The 6,000-nt window shown below is 34.6% G+C and overlaps 1 protein-coding gene across 1 annotated transcript in view; it reads right to left on the minus strand.

The window, feature by feature from the left end:
• Window positions 1-6,000, minus strand: part of tmem74 (transmembrane protein 74) — a 71,650-nt gene that overhangs the window by 14,611 nt on the left and 51,039 nt on the right. The gene's annotated exons all lie outside the window — the stretch shown is intronic.

Raw genomic sequence — 6,000 nt, forward strand, 5'->3', positions numbered from 1 at the left:
TTTTGTCATATATATTGTGTGCATCATCAGTTGAGGCTGTTTTCTCACAGATCTGTCTGATGCTCACGCTGGCACTGAGATTTCCTAGCAGAGCTCAATTTTGCAGATGATAAACTGCAAAATTAAGAAGGAGATGAAGATAATCTGTGATTTTGGATGTTTGTACCTTTTGCATCATTGTGGTAAAATGGATGGGAAGGTAATTTAAGAATTATATTCTGCTGTAAATATGTTTTGATATCTCTCTCCCTGAAAAAAAAAACAACACGTTTCAGCTCTCTATCTGTAGTTTTCAGTACTTGGCTGCTGTAAAATATCTACATGGACATAGATTGTGATGTGACATTTTAAACCTAACACAACTTGAACTGCCCACTTATGTTTTTTTCTTCTTCTCATAATCAGTGAACACTTTAGTGAATGAAACGTACAGCTGTTGTGATGTAAGCAAAAAAAAAAGTGTGCAGTGGTAACATTTGCTCATTATTAGTGTTTAAATAGCCTTTCTTGCTGTTTTAAAACATGTTTTGTATTTGTATTTTGTACAGTTGTTGTTTAAAATAAACTGATAGTAAATGTTTGGGAAATTCCTCTTTGCCTGATTTCATTTTTATGGTTTAACATCCTCTAAATGTTACTCAGATATCATGCTAATGGAGAAGCTGCAATGTATGAGAATTTCATAACAATAATCCGGAAACATAAAATCCAATCAAATGGATTCCAGCTCATTTCCTCTAAATCATCCATTGGACACTGTATTTTGTCACAGATTACTCAGTGACACAAAAACAGCCAAAATTCACACTTATTTATGAGATTATGAGTGTCCAGGTCAAACTCCTGCCTGTCAGGCCCATTCCATTGCAAACGCAGTCCTGACCCTCACTAAACTATCCAGCTAATGGAGCCCCGATGCAGGGTGGATGCTCAGCTAGAAGATGGATGTAAAAGCTCGTCTAGAGGAAGAGCCTGAATAGCCATTTATTACCATTCCCTCCTGCCCTCCAATAACAATAAATCATCACTCAATATAGAGAAGTGGGTTATCAACGAAGTAATTTATAAGGGGCAATAAATTAGAGCGCTAACAAACATTCACGAGTTCGTGTGCCCATATAATCTTAGCATTAGTGGTAAACAGATTTGGCTTGATGTCTGCAATGGAGGGCTCAGAGAGATTATATAAGTGGTAAGAGGATGTTTTTATACTTGGATATTAATTGGAAGATTAGATGGGCGTACTCCTCCCGAAATTACGTTAATAACTTCACTTAGAGTGATTGCAGTTGCAAGTGAAATATAATTGGCTTGTTTGAGCATGACGTTGCAAAAGCTTTGTGTTTTATGAAAATTCTGTCATTAATTATTCACCCACGTTATTCTAAACTCAAACAATTTTCTATTCTATTCTAGCTTTATAAATCTTGTTTAAATATTCTTAAATCAAGATACAAAACGACATGAGATATTAAGTCTTATTTATGATTAAACCAAGAATATACATCTACTAATGGAGTAAGAAAAGTAAACTTGCCTGTAAGCCTTTGAATTTATTTTTCTTACCGCAATGGCATTTATTGATTTTCTTGTTCTAAGAATACAACTAATTTTTGATACCTCAATTTTTGATACATTTCTCAGAAAACAAGACTTAAAATATCATTTTGCATCTCAAGTAAATCTGTCTTGTTTTAATAATATGCTGGTAAATAAAACAACAATACCGAGTAAGAAAATTACTTTTGATGTGTTACTTATGAAGCTATAAAATGTAAAGCAGGAATCGATCAGTGTAAAGCATCAAAAATAGTGTAGAAACAATTTTCACTCCAAAATCGTAGGTAAATTTCACAAATATTACAAAGAAACGGCAACTCTTTAAATGAAATGTTAAATTTTGAAGTAGAAATGTTCTTATAAAACACTCTAATATTCTTTGTTTTGTTTACATACTTTCTTTGTTTATATTTCTTTCTTTTTCCACATTTTATGTACACTTTCTATTTGGCTACATGTACCAGCTGGGTTTCTGCACCAAGACACATTGGCTTGTGTGCCTGGGGCCAAAAAGACAAACAAATGCATCCAGCATTAGCCCCGAGTCAGATGTGGTGAGAATGAGCGAATGTTAATCTGAACCAATGGTCTCTTGACATAAGAGTCAGCAAAAGAGCTTAGCAGGACAGGGCTGATTAGTGTAAACAGCTCCAGTCCATGTTCAGCCTCATGCTCTTATGTCAACACTTGACCCAGTGGAGATAACATACACTCCTCTTCTATTTTAGGATCCTGCATTGTATAACATCATGGCCTCTACTGGAATAGAGAGTCTGAAATACAATTGAATTGCTGTTCATACTAAGTGCTTATTCAAAACAGCGATCTATCAAACACAAGGACAACCGGTGAGCATCAGGTGTTTGGCATGCTGCAAATAATCCTTTCCAGATTTTACAAGGATAAACATTAACAGTTTGTTTAAAAATATGTTCAACAAATATTGACTTAAGAAAAAAAAAAAAACCTTCCCAGACTGTTCGCTACTGCAAATGAGACAAATTATGAAAATCAATGTTTTAAACTCCCACAGGCCGCATGGTGGAACACAGAACAATAGACAGAGAAACCTGTCAGATGTACAACACATGCAAATGAAATCATGCAGATTTTAAAATGAAAAACATCTCAGTTGGTAAATATTAAAAATTATCCACAGATGTAGCTGAAACATGGGATCTTCAATATCGCAAGCAATGCCTTAAACTAGACACATTCTATTTATGATGTCTCATGGATTTTATAACAAACACAACTGACCAAAAAATATCTTTGAAAATATTAAATTAACCTAGAATAAAAAGTATGTTGTATGTGGGCAAAAGTAAATGCCTGTATGCCCCTTAAAACAGTTCACCAAAAAATAAAATAAAATAAAATAGAAAAAAAATGAGCTGAAATGTATTCACCCTTGGGGCATCCAAGATGTAGATTAAATTGTTTCTTCACCTGCAAAAATGACATGATTTTCTCACCAATGGATTCTCTGCAGTGAATGGGTGCCGTCAGAATGAGAGTCCAAACAGCTGATTAAAACATCATTATAATCCACAAGTAATCCACACAACTCTGTTGCTCCAGGTTAAAATATGAGTTCTACTGGTAATATTGCTTTCTTCAGAGAAAAAAAGTTGTCTCGTCTAAATCAGATCAAACATTTACGAGCAAAAACAGTTCTAAACAAATGTGTTAGAGGATTTTGATGTGAGAGGCTGTCCATGTGGATGGACTTTTTCACTGGAAGAAGTGTTATTATGGATAATTGACTTTTTTTTTTTTTGGCCAGAAGGGACAGTTTAATGTATTTGTTTCTTACAAACTTGTAGCTTTTCACTTCACAAGATATTAAATGGTGTACTGGACTTGTGAGGGTTGCTTGTGAATTATTGCGATGTTTTTATCAGCTGTTTGGACGCTCATTCTTGCGGCACCCATTCACTGCAGAGGATCCATTGGTGAGAAAGTGACTTGGTGCTACATTTCTTCAAATCAGTCTGATGAAAAAATAAACTCATCTACATCTTGGATGGTCTGAGGGTAAGTACATTTTTATCAAATTTTCATTTTTGGGTGAACTATTCCTTTTCGGTCTCTCACTTCAGCTCAACTTGGGCTTGCAAACATACACACAAAGACACAAAACCTCACTCACAAACTCACTGAAGCATTACTGTTATCTCTGCCCATTTCTTATTATAATGTAGCTCATTAAATTCAGTTACACAAAACACATGAATAAATATTATAACCTCCTTTTCAGTGTGCTTTCTTAAAGGGACAGTTGACCCAAAAATGAACATTGTCATCATTTACTGATCCTCATGTTGTTTCACACTTGAATGATTTTCTTACTTTTCTGTCATACTAATAAAGTCAGTGGGGTCCAAAACAACGTTTTTCAAAATGAGAGAAAAAAAGAGAGTCTGGGGTTTGGAATCATGAGGGTAAATTATGACTTTTGGGTCAACTATCCCTCTAAGACAAAAAGTTATTTCCTCTCTCATATTGTCTGTGATAACGTATTTCTTAACTTATCTCATTGTCATAAGAAATAATAAACAACACTAATTTACAGTACATTTTGGTACGTTAGGGCTATTTAAGGTTCAAGTATCAATATTCCTTAAATATATCACATTAACAATATTTTTAAAGGAAATTCTAAGAATATCTAAAGAACAGTTTACAGCAATGACCTCATGCAATGTTACGTGCTTATGCAAAAGACCTTAAATGGCGCTGCAATCACTGCCTTGCTATCAAGTGAGTCCAGACCGTATAATAATGGGTTGTTGAGGTTGTCATTGGCTAGTTTCCTCTGATTGGCTTTTGCTAGCTAAGTAATAACAGAAGTGCCATTCAGACCTAAAGTATCCACTTAATGCAGTATGAATAAATGCTATACATACTGGCTTCACCCTAAGGCCTCTATTTACTCTTCAAAGTAGGCTACCTCTGATTCTAAGGTGTTGCTGTGAAAAGAGACACATATGTGACTATTGACCTGTGAGGTTGTTTTAACCGTAACCTGTAAAAATATATAGGTAAACCTGACATTAATGGAAATGCTGTCCTTTGCACTTCACGGAAATTATGTGACATTTAATAGTAGCTGTACTGTTTTCAGCCATAGTAAATTCAATAATAAATAATGTTACAACAAGTCAGTTATCACATGATCAAAAAATAGACCCTGGGAACTGTCCAGGTGTTTACACCCCAGAAGTGCTCAGCCCATATACATCTTGGTTTAATCCCAAGCACTACTTGTTGAATCAATGAAAAATTAGCCTCAGCATATAAAATGCGTCAATAATTGTTTTTAAATCAAGCTGCTGTCATTATGGATGGAAAATCAAATGGCGAACGTTCTCTGTGGATTATCTCAGAATTTGTCACAGCGTGACAGGCAACACTTCACCTAGTGTGCTTATGATATACTGTAGGATGGGAGATTGAGCAGATGTTTCTGCCTGAACTGTGCCTAAAATTAATGGTTAACCTCTATCTTTCCCATGTTGCAATGAATGAACAGTAAAGCCTCATTGGCATTCACAAATCTCAAACCAGTGTTGCTAGGCAACAATTATTTCTATCCGTCAAAGCTCGGACTTGATGGGTTTCTTGTGGACAGCTGTGGAAAAAACTCAGCGGATGAAAAGGACTCAGTCGAGAGGGCACTGATATGTCGGTTCAGGTGCTAAAAGCCGGATCATGGATGGACAAATCCGATAAAACATGATTATCTCTGACTAATCTGTAACAAAAAGCCATATACTAGAGATTAATCAAATCACATTTTGCCTAAATCATAGCATCGCTGTAAATTTTATTTTGGAATAAGCCCTGACATTAATCACCTCTGGCTATATCAAACTAAATGGGATTAGCCATTATAAAAATAAATCATAGTGACATTACCTTTTTTCCCCCCAGCATTATCTGTAAAACTGATTATTTCAGACTCAAAGACTAAAGATGCATAATTTAACATAGATCTATTTAGAAGCAATTCCACATTTTAAATGTTTTCCCATAACACATTATTTCATACATATATGCACAAAAAAACTAACAAAAAAAAAAAAAACAGATGCCTTGACCAAAAAACATTTTGCAGAACAAACGGTCTAAACTTGAATATGGACCTATTCAGAAGTAATTTCACGTCTTAAACATTTGTCACAACCCATTCTTTCATGCATATGTACACAAAATAAAAATAAATGAAAACAAAACAACAGATGACTTTGACAAAAAGCCACAGCTGCCTTATGAAAAAGGTTTTGCAGAGAAAACGCTCTACTAAAGAGGGGGCTCAGGTGACAAACACTCATGGGCAAGTGAATTTTAATTCCTATCCTGTCAAAAAAAAAAAAAAAAAAAATCCCAAAAATTTTTTTGAAAAAATTTTAAAAAAAAAAAAAAAAAAAAGTAATT

The sequence above is a fragment of the Sinocyclocheilus anshuiensis genome, unplaced genomic scaffold, assembly GCF_001515605.1.
Source record: "Sinocyclocheilus anshuiensis isolate Anshui unplaced genomic scaffold, SAMN03320099.WGS_v1.1 scaffold267, whole genome shotgun sequence".
Taxonomy (NCBI): Eukaryota; Metazoa; Chordata; class Actinopteri; order Cypriniformes; family Cyprinidae; genus Sinocyclocheilus; species Sinocyclocheilus anshuiensis.